This window comes from Nuphar pumila, chromosome 5 (assembly GCF_984573655.1).
Source record: "Nuphar pumila chromosome 5, dmNupPumi1.hap1.1, whole genome shotgun sequence".
NCBI classification, from domain to species: domain Eukaryota; kingdom Viridiplantae; phylum Streptophyta; class Magnoliopsida; order Nymphaeales; family Nymphaeaceae; genus Nuphar; species Nuphar pumila.
Window position 1 is genome coordinate 103,434,562 of NC_143253.1, and position 17,033 is coordinate 103,451,594.

Below are 17,033 nucleotides of genomic sequence, written 5' to 3' on the forward strand. Positions count from 1 at the left end.
TTGTGTAGTATACTTAAATTGTTCTCTCTTGAATACTAGTCTTTCCAAAAAAATACTCATTGGGTGATGGGTTATACACTGTTATACGGCAAAAGGTTGCTTATTGGATCAACAGGAACCTGGCCAAAAGCATGAATTTCTTATATAATTCATAAAAAATACAACATTAGTAAGAGGAGGTTGAGATTGTTGCGATCTAGTAAGCAACCTAAAAAAGCACCGGCAGTTTAGCCATTTGTAAGAAAATTAGTTGCAAAAAAAAATGTTGTTGAGTTTGTGTTCAGTATCATATCTCGCATCCAGAAAGCACCTAAAGAGGAGGGTGTTAGTGAGCAACCAGTAGATAAGAATTTTAAGGAGTTCATGACTTTTGATTCTCCGATCATTGTTAACCTACAGATTCAACTCAAGAAAGCAGAAGAAAAAATTACTTGTAGTGGCAGTGATGAGATGGAGAGGGAGAGGGCGGAAGAGGAACCTTAGCAAAGGAAAGAGAACAAGGCCAAGGTGGAAAAGAGAGAAGATCTATCTCAAGCAAATAAAAAAGTCAACACTGAGGTAGAGAGTCAAAGTGTAGGTGATGAGAGGGCAAAGGAGGAACATCAGTAAAGTGAGGAGGTCAATGTTGACATGGAGAGTCAGGGTGTGGGTCATAAGAGGGAAGAGGAAGTGTAAAGCCCGTGGAAAAAAAAATTGCGTCTGACTCGTGTCAGACACGTGCCTGGCACGTGTCGGACACGAGTCAGGGTCTGACCCCTGTATCGGGGCCGGATCCAGGCCGGACCCGAGATCAACCTGGTCCCGGGTTCTTGAACTCTCGAGAACCTGCGTCTTTTAAAAAGACGCAGGTGTCTCGGGCGAGGGGCAAAACCCTCGCCCCTTCTCTCTCTCCTCTGCTCCGATCTCCCGCCCCTCACGCTGCCGCCGGCCATCGGAGACGCCAGTGAGTGATTCCGTCCGGCCGACCTCCCTGACGATCGACGATCCCTGGGCGTCGACGACTCCCAGTCCTCGCCGCCGCCGCCTGCGACCTCGGTTTCCTCGGTGGCCACTCGTTACCCAGTCGACTGCGCGAGAGCCCCCGTCATCGGAGCTTTTTGTCGCTTGCGTCCCCAGCGACCTCGAGCACCGACGAATCGCCGGCGACCTTCGAGCCTTGCCGGCCACCCCTCTTCCCCTTGTTGTCTCCTCTTCGCCTCTCACCCTTCGAGCGAGGGTTCCTTGCCTTCGGCCGCCCCTCTCTTCTCCCCCTTCGTCTGAAGCTGCGCCAGGGACCCTGAGCGCGCCGTCAGCCTCTGCTTTCGTTCGGGGTGCTGCAGCCGCCACCGTTCGTCGCCATCGCCTTCCTCGTTCTCCTTGGAGCCTGTGCTGTCGACTTCCAGCCTCCATTGGCCCCGTTTGCTGCTGTCTTCGGAGGTATAACCCTCCCCTCTCCTCCTTTGTGCAGGGTAGGTCGACAGGGGGGTGAGCCCCCTGTCACTCTCCCTGTTTGCTATTGATCGACAGGGGGGTTGAGCCCCCTGTCGCCTCTTGTGTTGGCAGGGGGATACCCCCCCCCCTTGCCTCTTTGTTGTGGGTTGACAGGGGGGTCGAGCCCCCTGTCGCCTCTTATCTTGGCAGGGGGTTACCCCCCCCCCCTGCCTCTTTGTTGTTAGTCGACAGGGGGGCTGAGCCCCCTATCGCTCCTTGTCGGCAGGGGGTTACCCCCCTTGCCTTTTTGCAGTGGGTCGGTAGGGGACTGAGTCCCCCTGCTCTTTTGGTGCCTTTCGGCAGGGGGCTTTGCCCCCTGTCTTTTGTTTGCCGGCAGGGGGCCCTGCCTTCTGTTTGTTTCCCCTGCAGGGGGCGGAGCCCCCTGCACCATTCTGTTGATCCTCGGCAGGGGGCTCTGTCCCCCTGCCTCTTGCATTATGCTGGCAGAGGGCGAGGCCCCCCTGTCTTTGCTTTTGTTTTTCGGCAGGGGGCTTCGCCCCCCTGCTCTTCTGTTGCTCCTCGGCAGGGGGCTCTGTCCCCCTGCCTCTTGCATTATGCCGGCAGGGGGCGAGGGCCCTCTGCCTCCTGCGTTGTGCCAGCAGGGGGCGAAGCCCCCCCTGCTTTTCTGTTTTCGAGCAGGGGCTTGCTCCCTGCATCTCCGTGTTCTCTGGCATGGGGCTCTGCCCCCTTGCCTTGTTCTTGCTGCCGGCAGGGGGCTGCGCTCCTGTCTCGTGTTCTGACAGAGGGTGCTTCCCCCTGCCTTGTTGTGGCAGGTGTGGCAGGGAGCTTCTGCTCCCTCCCCTGCTTTTCCTTGTGCTAGCAGACAGGGAGCTCTTACTCCCTGCCTCTGCTGTTGTTGCCAAGCAGGGCTGAGGCCCCTGCCTCTGGCACCCTCGTCTGCAGGATGCAGAGCTCCTGCATCTGCCTCCTGCAGGCAAGAGGCCAGGTTGCCTTGTTGCTTCTTGTTTAACTTCGGCATATGCTAATGTTATGAGCTCTCTAGGTTGAACGGCGGATCCGGCTCGCCCTCTGTGGCTCGAGCTCTTGTTTGCCTACGCTGCATGCGTACGAGGACCCGCAACCCCTTAAGGTAGGGGATTCTTGCGTGAAAGGACAATGAACTGATAAATGCTAAAATAAGAAAGATAACTAAAAGAGGACGATATATGTATACGTATAATATATATACGTATGTCTTTATCTTCAAGGACGCGGTTTCGCGATCCTTGTCCTCTTTACTTTCCTGCACTTTCCTTTCTGTCGCCGCCGCGCTATATGTGCCTAGGCTTTTCATTTTTGTCTTTACATTTCCTGTCTTTTAACTCAAGGACGCGGTTTCGCGATCCTTGTCCTCCTTACTTTCTCGCACTTTACTTTTCTACTGCCCCGTGCTTTGCGCCTTGGCATTTACTTGCTTATGTTTGCCTTGCTCTCCAGGATGCCTGGTCCTCCTTTATGTTCTTGCACTTTACTTCTTGCATTTACTTGTTGCTCCGTGCTTTATGCACCATGGCTTTGCTTCTGCTTTACTCTTCGTATTTTACTTTCCTGTGCTGTCGTGCTTGCTCTTGCACTTACCTTTTGTATGTATTCGTCTTTATCTTGTTGCTGCGCTTCGTGTATATGCCTTGTTCGTGCATGTATCCTATCTCTGTCGCATGCTCCTTTTTCTACTTGCGCTTATTGATCTATCGAGGTGCAACCCCATGCCTCGTGGGTCGTCCTTTACACTTGCGTAGTCAGTATAGGATCTCTTACCTCATGAGTTGCTTGCGTAGTTTCCTGCTTGTGCGTTACGATGATTGAGGTATGATCTCATACCCCGTGAGTACCTCTAGCGTTCTACCCTTGCGATGCGGCTTCGCTCATCGAGTCTTGCCCCTCGATTTGCCTTTGTATTAGTATGTGCATGAGTTTGCCTCTTGTCAGCTTGCACTCCCTGAGTGCAACTTCGAGTGCATAGTGTATATCGTCTCACTTGGCTTTCAAGCCACGACACACACTTATGCACTTTAGTTCTCAAAAGGCATCATCGTAGGTGCAAACCTATTTTCAAGATGTATAGCTTGTAAAACAGAGGTAGCGATCAGACCTCCCAAATTGATGTATTTGGGATAGATGTGTTACAACCTTAGTTTGCCTATTCGATACGACTTAGATAACCTTATTTAGGATCCTGTGCACGAATGGGGGAGGGATCCTAACAAGGCACTTGCGCCATCACTAGATCGGCGTTATCTCACTTCTGATACGAGACCTAGTCTCTAGGCTTTCTGGTTCAACCAAGATTGTAGTGCCTTCCATTGTGAAAGTATTGTTGGATCTCTTACGAAGGATCCATGTTCCTCCTCTTGTAGTTGTACCTTAGTCACATACGATATGTTTGGGCTACGAGAGCAGAACGAGAGGTCTACAGTAACCTCTAAGCGTGTATTGACACATTAAGCTAATCCTGTTATGTTGCTTTCGCCTAATAGGCAGATTGCTCGCGATTGTCTAAAGGACCCGACCACGATCAGTTGGAACTGGAATGAGTTCACTGCAGGCTTCTATAAAGTAGAAGCATTGGGATTTCCTGCGAGAGATCCATACCCCTCTCATCGTGGTTGTACTTTTGAACAGGTACGTTGCGTACTACGATGAGTAGGATGAGAGGTCTATGTCTGCCTCGAACATGCAATGGCATGTGTTTGAGATCACAAGAGTGATGTTTCTACCCTCACTAGGGATTAACCCCCTTTTTTGTGATTGTATATGTGAATAGTTACGATGCGTACTGCGGTGAGTAAGATGTGAATTGTGTGCTAGCCTCGAACGCGCAATGGCGCGTATAACTCACCTAAATAATAATCATGCGCCTTCACAGGCAAGATGCTCGATTGGGTTGAAAGACCAGAGCATGAGAATGGGACGGCGGTTAAGAAATCCTCCGTCGTGCTCATTCGGAACGGTTCATCAAGAGAGAGGATGGATGGTATAAAACTCTAATAGACAGCCATATGTGGCAATCTCGGGCAAAGATCCGACCTTCCCCAGTCATCGGAGGTTAGGGGAAATCCTTTGGGCCACTTCTGCAGAAGTACGAATGCGCATCCTTTGGGCCTTTGTTTGCCTTTGGGGATTTACTTTCTTGGTCACAGACCGTCCCCTTAGGAAACGGACTCAGTCAGTCATTCGGGGTATAATAAAATACATAGCATAATGGACCCCCGAATCGATATCGGTTGTTTCTACGTTTTGCCTTGTGCGTACCCACAACGGCCTGCTCAGTAATGAGACAAGATATAACTTATACACATGATCGTGAGATACGCATGTTGTGACGTGCTTTGCTTGCTTGTTAGCTCGGTAGTTCGGTATGCTATTCGTTGAGCTAGGTACGCCCGTCGAGGTGTTACCCTTGTTGGTTAAACTGCTTACGCAGTTCCTTGCTTGGTAATAACTAGCTTCTCATACTAGTTGATTGCTTATCTTGTATTGCTTATGAATTGCTTGTGATGCAATAGCTTGTGCCTCACAATTAATGAAATCACTTGTCGATGGACTGAGTCATCCTATGGTACTTGTATGTATTACGAGTGTTGTTATGAATACCTGTCTTATGAAATTGCTTTGCTTGGCTGGTGGATAGAGTTAGTTACTCTTCACTCATTATATTTGTGAGATTGCTATAGTTGTCTGTTCAACACTCTGATCATTCCTGCTCTTTTACGTAGATGTCTGCTTTACTAGAGCTTTGCTTACTCCACAACACATTTGGTTAGATCTGCTAGTCTTGCTTGTTTCTGTTTGAGCTAGCGTTTATCTTACTTATTGCAGCTTCTGCTCTTTCTTGTCCTTTGCACCCCTACTAGTCTGTTGTGTGACTGACCCATTTTCATGGGCAGGTGGTGAATAGGTTGAGACAGCTTGCGATGGCATGATGACGCGATGCATTCAAGGCAATGCCCTTTCCTGACGTTGCGCTCCTGGGGACTCTTTTGATAAATGTGGTATAAGGTTTCTTTGAAAGCATCTCTTTTGATTAGAACTCTGGATTTCTAAAACTGTATTACCAAAATGTGGTTCTTCTTTTCATTTCAATAAAATAATATTTGAACTGCAAATCGGTTTGTAAGGGGGAATCTGCTTTTGGTTGTAATGTGCTCAAGGTCTAGGGACTTGTTATTTTGAACCTGATCTTCCGCTGAACTTCTGTTTTAAACTCTGATAAATGATTGATTTCAAAGCTTTCAACCTTTTTCATAAAAGGTTTCAAGTCCACGATTTTGGGGCGTTACAGGAAGAACCTTGTCAAAGGGAGGAGGTCAATGTTGAGGTGGAGAGTTAGAGTGTGGGTAGTAAAAGGGCTTGAAGAGGAACCTCAACAAAGAGAGGAGGAGAGGGTAGAGATGAAGGATAACCGAATGGAGGTGGGAAATGATAATGATAAGAGGTTGGAGAAGGGGAAAGGGGATCTCTGGTGGAGGAGAAAGTGCACGCTCCCATGAAGAAGTCACAACGGGTCATAAGGTTCAGTGCTCAGAATGGGGCTTATGGATAGGTACTTTATAAATCTACTGATATGTATATAATAATATATCAGTTATTTGTTGATGTGTGTAGTTATAAATAATATAATATAATGAATCAATTTTAATGTTAATTCAATGATTAAATTATGGCATGTAATTTCATATAATGCATGTTTGCAAAAGAACCAATTATATATTGCAATTCATAATTATGTATTTAATTATTTAGGTATGCAATAGTGGATCACTTATTTGTTAATTTATGCAGTTGAAACTACTATATTACAATAAATCAATTTTAATGTTGATTCAATGATTAAATTATAATATGTATATGTGTATAATGCATGTTTATAAGAGAATCAGTTATATATTATAATCTATAATCATGTATTCAGTGATTTAGGTATGCAATAGTAAATTAGTTATGTGTTGATATGTGTAGTTGTAACTAATATACTACAGTGAATCAATTTTAATATTGATTCAATGATTGAATTATGACATGTGAGTACATAAAGCATGTTAAATTGTGATAGGTGGTATGAGTTTTATAAAAATAATTTTTAAAATAATATTTTTAATAAAAATCCAGTGAAAGCCAGACACCAAAATTAATAAAAACTGGCTCACACAAGTGGTGGAGTCCGAGTTGATCTCAGGGAATGGAAAATACTTTGTATTCAACACACAAGCTAAATTACTCTTTATTGCCAAAATAAAAGAATTAATTAACTAAATAAATAAATAAGATAGTGTTGCCCTATGCAGAGGGCTTAAACAAAATAAATAAATGGTTTTATTACAAACCCAATAATTGAATTGAATTACAAATGAACACCTAATCTAAAAAGAAAAACAAAAGTGTCTTCAATGCTTGAGGCTTGTAGTCCTTTTGAATTGATTTACTTCCCTTTGTCCTTCCCTCTTCAAGTGATGCTTGTTTTCTTGAACTTTTGATTTTCTGAGAGTTTCCTGAAGGCACTTCTGATGGCTTGAGGAGACTTTAGAGGGTACATTTAGAGCACGAAAAGGGCTCTACCGCATTCTCTAAACGCTTTCCTGCAAAACACAAAAACAAAGCACGCAGCAGAAACAAGAAATCTACAAGAATATCAACAGGAAATATGACAAAAAATCATAAAAACATGAATGAATAACATAAACTAACTATAATACTAATTATAACAACTACTAAAATAATCTATAAAACTTAACACAACTCACGTGCTCCATGGCTAAAAATACGAATTGACGATGCACACTAGAATATCCAATGAATTAAGCTATGAATGGCTACTAGTAAACTAATACTAGAAAAACAATGAATGAAATAAGTTGTCGAAATAAGATGACGCTAACCTACAGCAACATAAAGAAATTAACAGTAAACCTATATGGTGGAAACACTCAACATTTGGGGAAATCACTCACGACTAATGAATAGGAAAATGATTGTTACCATGAATACAATTATATTTATGTGACTATGTATATTAATAGTACTAGGCTAGGAAACTAATCGAATTTACGTCTAATGCAATGAGATGACTAACGTCTAGTGTAACACAACTACAGTGAGTGAACTGACTAAGATAATAACTAGTTAATGAAATATATGTTGACTATTAACCAAGACTTAACAACTTAATCAAATAAGCAACTACATCTAATGCCATATGCTACTAAAAATTTAATAAACTAAGACTAATGCAAATAGAATAAACGCTAATTGCAATGAGTTGCTGAAACGGATATATGGAACAACGACTAACACAGAAATACTAAGGCAAAGGACGTTGATTCAAGAAAATTAAAACAATTTAAGATCCTATATGCAAAGACCAACTAATAATAATCAAAATTTTATTAACGAAAACAATGCTATATGTAAAAGACTACATTGGATGAACAAAGAAATTAAAAAAAAATGTAATATGCATCCATCACGTTGGCTATCAACAATGGTGGACAGGAGCACTAACACAACGTACTAATAAATAACTAATGCCTTTAACAAATAATGAACTAATATAATAATGAATCCACTAAGAAAAAACTAATGCAACATTTAAATAATGACTAACTAATGCAGCTACGTCAATGCAATAAAACAAAACAACTAATGTATGCCCAACATAAAAATCAAATAACGTTGTTGTATGCCAAGCAACGTCAATCACACGCTATATGTGTGGTTGACGTTGTTAGGTAAACAAGTTTTTTTTCTTCAGCTTGAAATGTTGTATTTTTCTTTTGTAAAGACCTAGACCTCCACTTGATCATGAACGACTCAAATAAACTTATGACTAAAAAAAGTATGTAGCAACTGGCTGAACAAAGTAACGACAAAAACTAAGAACACCACTAAGAAAATCTATTCTTTTGATCTACTACCTAAAACGATAAAAGAAAAATTAAGCACAAGAATGCTCTACGCTATGAAGATGGGAGAGAAGAAGCTCACCTGCGTGGCATGCTTCTGACGGACTGGTTGAGAGAAGAATGGTTGATCCCAGCTGAATACATGCCTCCCCGACGAAGAAGAAGTTGTCAATGACAAAAGGGTTCAAAGCATAAAGAAAAAGAAGAAGAGGAGAACAAGGAGAAAGAAATCGGCAAAAGAGAGAGGAAAAGCAAAAGAGAGAGAGAAGAGGGAGGCAAGAAGGAGGGGAAGCAAGAGGGCTGCTGGAAAAAATGTGTTTTCAGCCCTCTTAATCCTATTTATAAACCTAATTAGGTTAAAAATCAGATTCTCAAAAGAGATACGATAAATTTCTAATAATTCCAAAAAGGTCTCTTCTTAAAAAATAAGTTTTTTAAAAGAAGTTTTTCCTAAAACTAATTAGAAACAATTAATTAAGTTCTAATCTAATCTAAATTATGAATTAAAAAGGTTATGTCTAATAAAAATACCAAAAAACACAAGACCGAATAAAAAAATACGGTTTTTCCTGAAAATTGAGTTTCGAAGCAAATTCTCGAAAACAATGATAAAGACGGGTTTTTAATACGATTTTATCATGAACCATGCATAAATAAAGATGAATAAACATGTAAAATGTATGTATGATCAATACGTGACTGATTTCATGCAAATTCTGTTGTCATTGCAGAATCTGCAACCACAAATAGAAGAGGATACACAATTATTGACACATCAATTCTATTAGTTCCAAGCACACAAGTGATTTGTAACATTGTTGAAAGACCAAAAGGATCGATCGGATCGGGTGCAATTCTGACGATTCTTAGAGGTTACACTATGAACTATTGGTTATAGTCTTGTAGGTGCCATCGAGCTATTTTAGAATCCCGCTACAAATACTTTCAGTTATCAGAATTTGATCTCACCATCACTTTGGATATGACATTACATATTACTCTTATGTAAGTGTCACCCCAGGGAATGTAGATGCTTGTAAGCAACAAGTGTTTGGCAGTTTAGACATCAAAAGAGGCAGTGAAATGGTAATGCAAGTTACATACTTTGATTACCTCGTAAACATTGTCATTATGAATGATATTCATAATTTGTTTATGAAACTTATATAATTTGTTTACAAATGTAAAGAGGTCGAGCAAATCAGGGCTAAGAGTATGAAAAACAAGACTTCAAGTAAAGTAGGAGTTGTAATTACTCAGTTATATGCAAAGGCAAAATCAACAATTACTAAGGCTGAAATCTCTCAATTGCAAGCAACTCTAATGGATTTAAATCAATTACTTGTAACAACGGACAAGCTTCTATGAGCCCAGAAAGAGTTGCTCGCTATAAAGAATATGGAGATTTATGATCATATAACATATGTGTATGCTTTACAACATCCACAGGAGTCACAACCCATGGAGTTTTTGGCTAACATGTGATCCTTAATTTGAATGAATGTTATGTAAATAACATATTTTTTATATTGTGATAATTGTTGTTGTTGTAATTCTTTAATATTGCAAAAATTGAATTTAAATGAATGTATTGGCAGAGATGTATTTTTTTATAGAAACATAAAATGTTATGTAAATAAAATACTTTTTATATTGTGATCATTGATATTGTAGTTCTTTAATGTTGCAAAAAATGAATTTGAATGAATGTATTGGTAGAGATATGATTTTTTACATAAAAATAAAATTTTATGTAAATAACATATTTTTTGTGATAATTGTTTTTGTAATTTTATGTAAATAACATATTTTTTGTAATATTTTTTGTAATTTTTTAATGTTATAAAATTTCAATTTGAATGAATGTATTGGTAAGGATATGATTTGTTATTGAAACATAAAATATTCTATAAATATAATGAAGTTTGCATGTAAGAGAGTGCACAAACATCAAAAGAATCACATAATTTCTTAACCTCCCAATCTTATGGGATTTACATATTAAAGTTAATCTCTCAATTGATGAAGTTCGCATCTTAGAGTATGTGGACATTAGGACAAACGCAAAATTACTGAACCTTTCAATTTTATAAAGTTCTCATATTAAAGTTAACCTTTCAAGTTATGAATTTCATATATTAGAGTGTGCAAACATCAGGGCAATCATGCAGTTACTTGACCTTTCAAGCTTACGAGGTTCACATATTATAGTTAACCTTATAACTGATTAAGTTGATATGTTAGAGTTTGTGGACATCAAGACAATCACATAGTTACTTAACCTCTCAATCGTATGAAGTTCCCATATTAGTGGTAACCTCCCAACTGATAAAGTTCGCATGTTAGAGTATGCGGACATTAGGACAATTGCACGCTTACTTGACCTTTCAATCTTATGAGCTTTGCATATTAGAGTTAACCTCTCAATTGATAATGTTTGCATGTTAGAGTGTGTGAACATCAAGACAATCGCAAAGTTACTTAACCTTTTAATCTTATGAGTTGTGAACCTTATAAGATTTGTTATTAATATGAGTGTAAATGTCTTGAGGTCCACACACGTCAAATATGTGAACCTCAAATGATTGTCTATTAATATGTGTGTGAATGTCTTGAGGTTTACATACTTCAAATATGTGAACCTCATTAGTTTATGCTCATACATTAAGCCAAAATTACCTTACAAATATTTTATGTTGATATAGTCATTAAAGATGTACTTAAAGTATCCTTCACTTGTTCGTATATTCAAACACGATATTTGTTTATACATTCATTGATCATTTTGGCATATTACATCTTGTTCATTAGCACATTCAATACTATATATAATCACATGCACATTCATTTATCAAATACATTGTTGTCTTGTGGACTACAAATGGAGATGGAGGGTGTTTGTTGTACAGCAAACCCAAATGAAGAGTTGCTTTATTTTGTTGCTCTTATAAATGTTTTCAATTATACAGAATTAGTAGGCAACAACTAGTCTTGTCTATATATTTGTCTTCCATGACAAAGCTTCCAAGAGACTTTAGGAGCTCCCTCAAAGCGGGTGACACATATTCTACCAGTTTCCTTCGGGATCAAGCATGGTCACAAACACTTCACTCAAAGAGAACAACTTAGTTAGCTCCTTGCTTAACCTAGGGAACACTAGACAAGCATTCTCCTTTTTGTAGAAATGCACACTTTATGTAAGGTGTTCTCCAACAGGGAGCTATTGTAGCATTTTTTGTCATATGGTTTATATGTCCTTACCCGAGAAATGATGTAATGAGTGTAGGCATTAGCAGTAACTAGTTGTGTGATGCACATGGCTACAATGTACAACTGATGGAACACATGGGATTGCTCTCAAGATTGTTGCAATGCTGCTTCTTTGACTAAATATGGTTATGTAGCAATGACCCCAAGTTTACTGTAGTCAGTTGGCAACTGAGTTTTCCTTGCTCTAACTAATAGGGTCAACAAAGAAGGCATCAAGATTTGTATCAATGAGAATATGATCCATTCTCCATCGAAAATGTGTACTTGTGCATCTTCTTGCTTATCATGCTCCTCGAGAAAGCCGCTGCCTTCGATAGGGGATTATATTTTTTGTCAGACAGCATGAACACCCACTTGGAGTTGTTGCATCAATTCGAGGGATTGTTAAAGGTTGGCTTCAAAACTAGCCAAGTAAACACCATTGACTTTGGTGTTGGTTCTCCCACCAAACTTCTTGATGCACTTAGAATTCATCATTGGTGATTGTCATTGGCTTTGATTAGGTAGCATAGGTTCACTCTAATACCAATTGTTGAGTTCTTGGACCCACTGGGTTCGGTCAAGTAGGTTAGGTAGGCTAACTCAGTCAAAACAAAGTCTGGTTTTGTTGGGTTCTAATAGAGCTTGGGAGAAAATTTATTTCTCACAAACGGTTGCATAAAAAATTCTAATCTTTTATGTCAATCTACTAGACACATGAGGGAAGGTCATAACAAAAATTTAGGGCCTAACTTCGTTGGGTTTGAGAGATATAGGTTCGGGAACATGAGATAGGTTTTAGGTTCTCAACTGGATAGGAATGTATTTTTGCTTGTATAGGCTAACTAGAAATATCTGATCTCTCAATTAGAGTGTTGGCAAATTCTTAATTTTGGAGGGTAAGCTAGGGACACGTTAGGAAAGCTATCATTCAAATTTCAGTCTTAAACGCGTTACGATTAGAAAGATATGATGTCTGCAAGCCAAACCAGTTTCTGCAGTTCATAGCAAATATAAACGTGGCCAGGAATAGGTTGAATATGAGCTATTGGTTGCTTGAGGTATGTCACATGAACTAGGGCTTGGGCGGTAGCCTAAGTCCTCTTGATAGAGAGACCTACTAGAGGTCTGGACTCTAAAGGCTTATAGCCTTAAAGCAATAGAGAGAGACAACCTAGGGGCTTAGAGAGCGATAGAGTAAAAAGAGATGCTCATATAGAGAGGGGCGAGATCTAGAGAGATATGAATTTTAAGAGAGAAAGAGAGTTCAAACTTAATTCATATTTCATCTCTTCTTTTTAAATCAAAGATAACAAGTCCTATATATATGTTAATGAGGGATATTTACAACCCTCACAAATTACAAAGCTTGAAATAAATAAAAAGCTAAAATTAGATAAAACCTAAACTAAAAATATATAACACCTTCACTATTTTAAACTTATTCTAAGTAAACATCTCAAAAGACCTAAGCCTAAGAATAGATAACACCTTCATGGATTTAAGCTAATTCTAGAATAGACTTCTTTGACTTGGCCAAAATTAGCCAAGCTAATTTCAATCCATCCTCTTCGATTATTAGGCCTTTATTTAACAAGGTGTGTCATCCAAACTCCAAAAATAGGAAAAGTCATCCCCCTCATGTGGGCCGCACTAGGGCCAGCTGGTCCTCCTTGGCCACTTCGAATCTTGGATATTAATTTTTTATATGGGTTTAATTGGGTCTTGTGGACATTTTAGATATGGGTCAAAAAATGATTTGTATCAAGTAACTCTAAAAATACTTTCTAATCATTAAAAGAAAACATAAAACAAAAATCCAAAATGACAAGTACTAGAGAAAAAAAACAAAAAAAAAAAGAGGATAACACCTATGTCACATAGACATGAAAACTTGATAGTTGTACCCGTGTCGATAGAGCATAACACCTATGTCAGATACACACGTTAACTTGGTAGTTATACATGTGTCGCATGTCCTGACACGGGTGCGGTATGGATGCAACAGAGTTATGTGCTAGGATGGATGATTGGGTTACCCTAACCCAACCCAAAAAAATTCTTTGACCTCAGGCGAAAGTCAGGGAGGGAAGAAAAAGAATGAGAGAGAAGAAGAAAAAAGAGAAAGAGAAAGGAGAAGATGAAAAAGAGAGAGAGAGCATATTGATTAGGGTTGGATCTTGACCTCCTCCTCCTCTTCCTCCTCCTCCTCCTCCTCGTTCTTCCAATCTGCCCCATAGAGAAGGGGGTATGCTGGTAATAAAAAAGTGAGTTTGGATCAAGTGTGGACTCTAATATAGATCCAATCTAAACCAAAACTGAGAGAGGGAGAAAGGGGAAGGGGCTGATCCAGATACGGTCGGCCCGGATCCTGGGTTGCCAGGATCCAAAATCGCTCTCTCTCTCACTCTCTCGAACCCTAACCCTCAAAGTCCCAAGGCGCCAACCAAATCATTCGATACCGTCTCCTCTGGGCGAGTTCGAGATATCTGAAGCAATGTCGCAAAACCATGTTTGTTATTTTCCGAAATTTCTAATCCTTTGAGCCTCCATCGTTAAAAAGAACGATTTTCCCACTCCGTTGCTTCTGAGACCCTGAGCCCGTTCCCCGTTTGCGACCCTCCTCGAAAAAATCGGGCGATGGTGATCTTCCATAGCCTCTTGCTCCGTCTCCAGACCGTCAGATCGCCATCCTTTTATGCTTCTGTGCACTATTCAGACTTCACCAAGATGAAGGCGAAGGTCGCTCCACTGCAGGTTGCGTTTGGGCCTTCTAATCTGCCTCTTTGAATTTGCATTCCTTATGAAAATCACGAATTATCATCTTTTTTTTTGTTTTACTCCTGTTTGGTATTGGTTCTACTTTTACGATTTTGTGGGTTGTCTTGAATCACTTTGATTGTGGTCGTAGGGGCAGTGGTGAAGTTTTTGAAGCAGTGAGGAAGGTTTCCAGTTTGTTGTTTTTGGCATTTATGGGCGTTGGATGCACCCATTTGTCCAGAAAAGTAGGATAAGTTGGAATATTATATAGTGCTCCATAATGCAATATCCTAGATAACCCTAGTTTTTTTTGTAAGTGGGTGCATCCAAACACTCCCATAAGATTTTGTGGGGCGGGTTTGATTATGGTTCTTATTGGAAGAATATAGTGAGGATCACCAAGTGGTAGGGAAGATTTCAATGTGATTTTTTTTTAAAATACTAAGGTTTCCTTTTGCTGTTTTTTGGCATTTAAAGGGATGTTTGGTAACCCACTTATCCAGAAAAGTAGGATAAAGTGGGAGATTATATTGTAAGTAATGCAATCTCCTAAATGTTGGGTGTAAGAAGAGGAGAAGTGGGAATTCAAATAATGGAAAACAATGGGGACCACTCTTTTTTGGAGTATGTTTGGACTTGATGATGTGAATAGTCCTATATTGAAGAGTTTCAAGTATGTTGTGGTTTTTATAACCTACATGGAAGCTCTTACACTTGTTCCAAAGAACAAGGGAGTGGGATAACTACCATGCACGCCCGCAGCCCGCTCGTCGCGCCGTGTCGAGCCAGGCCGGGTTGGGGTCGGGTAATTGGCCATTTAGGGCCATATCCAATCAAAGTTCAATGATCCTTTTGCCCCGGTTTTCTATTTATTTTTGGATTAGATAATGGGTTAAGAGAATGGATAACGGATAGATCCGTTATTGGGTCACGACCCCTCGTATTTCGTAACGGGTCTCTTCCACGTTTTTGTAACCGTTCGTGGGTTATAAAAACGTGGTTAGGGCTGGGGTTATGAACACAGAGGAAGTTGCCTAACTCTTCGTTTTTTCTCTTGCCCTGCTGCTATCTTTCTCTCTCGTTCTCCTGAGTTTTCTGAGAAAGGGGTTTTCTGCAATAGTGGTTTCGAGAGGTTGTATTCGAAGGACGATCTATCGTCAGAGTGCACCGATCCGGATCATCGAGGCTATTGTATCATGGGGGAAGGACGCCGGATCCTATTTACATCGTATGTGGGGGCAGATCTTCTCTAAGGAGAGTACTTTCATACGCCTTAACCTATTCCATAATAGGAAGGACGCCGGATCCTATTTACATCGTATATGGGGGCAGATCTTCTCTAAGGAGAGTACTTTCATACGCCTTAACCTATTCCATAATATTAACATGTTTCTGTTGTTTCTATTATGTTCTATGCATCTGTTTGGTCATTTGCTTTTGTCTGGATTCTAGTATTATGTAGAAATCGACATGTTTGTTCCCTGTTCATGTTTCAATCAACTATTTATCTTGATTACCGTGTTTATTCATATCCTTATTTATGTCATGATGTTGATTGTGAAACGATGTGATCTGAACTATGATCTAACAGTCTTAGAGAAGAATTTAAACATGTCAACTTCGTCTAGATTTGTATCAAAAGTGGACATGTCCAGTATGCTTAAAAAATTTGCCGGTCAGAATTTCAAGCATTGGCAACAATGCATGAAAATTTGGTTCACGACTATAGGTCTGTTATTTGTTCTAGAACTCGAATGTCCTTCGGTTTCTGAGACTGACCCTGATCCTGCTGCGGTTAATGCGGCTGTAGAGTGGAAAGAGAAGGACGGTATGTGTCGTGGTTGCATTCTGTTGGCTTTGTCCAACACTTTGTTTGATGTATATTGTTCCTCGTCTACCACGGCTAAAGCTTTATGGGATCAACTTGACAAAATGTACAATACCGAAGACCAAGGTCTTGAGAAGTACTTGATTGCCAAGTTTCTTAAATATCAGATGGTAGAGGGCAAGTCGGTCACTGAACTGGCACACGAGTTTCTGTTGTTGCTTCACAGTTTGGCTGAAGCTGATATGAAACTTCTTGAGAAGTTTCAAGTTATGACCATCGTGAAAAAATTTCCTAAGTCTTGGGTAGACTTCGGTATATCTTTTAAGCACCATAGAAGAAATATTTTCCTGGATGATCTTATGGTAGTCATAGGCATTGAGGAAGAGCATAGTCAATCTAGCTTGAAATACCTTAAAGTGTGGGGGTGCCTTGCAAAGGTACTTGTCCCAGGTCACAACAAGAACAAGCTGAGTCCCAAAACCGTAGATGTTGTCTTTTGGGGTTATGTAGAGAACAGTATGCCTATAAGTTCTTAGTAATTAAGTCTGAGATATCTGGCATAGATATAAACTCTATTGTTGAGCTTCGAGAAGCTATATTCTTTGAGGATGTATTTTTCATGAAGATTGGTGTACCTCATAATCTTTCTTCTTTAGATATACCTTCAACTTCTGGTTTCATTCCCGAACATGGTTGTTGGATCATATTTCAGATCACATTGTTTCACAATCAACATAATGACATAAATCAAGATATGAATCAATACATAAATCAAGATAAACAGTTGATTGAAACATGAACAAGGAGCAAACATGTTGATTTCCACA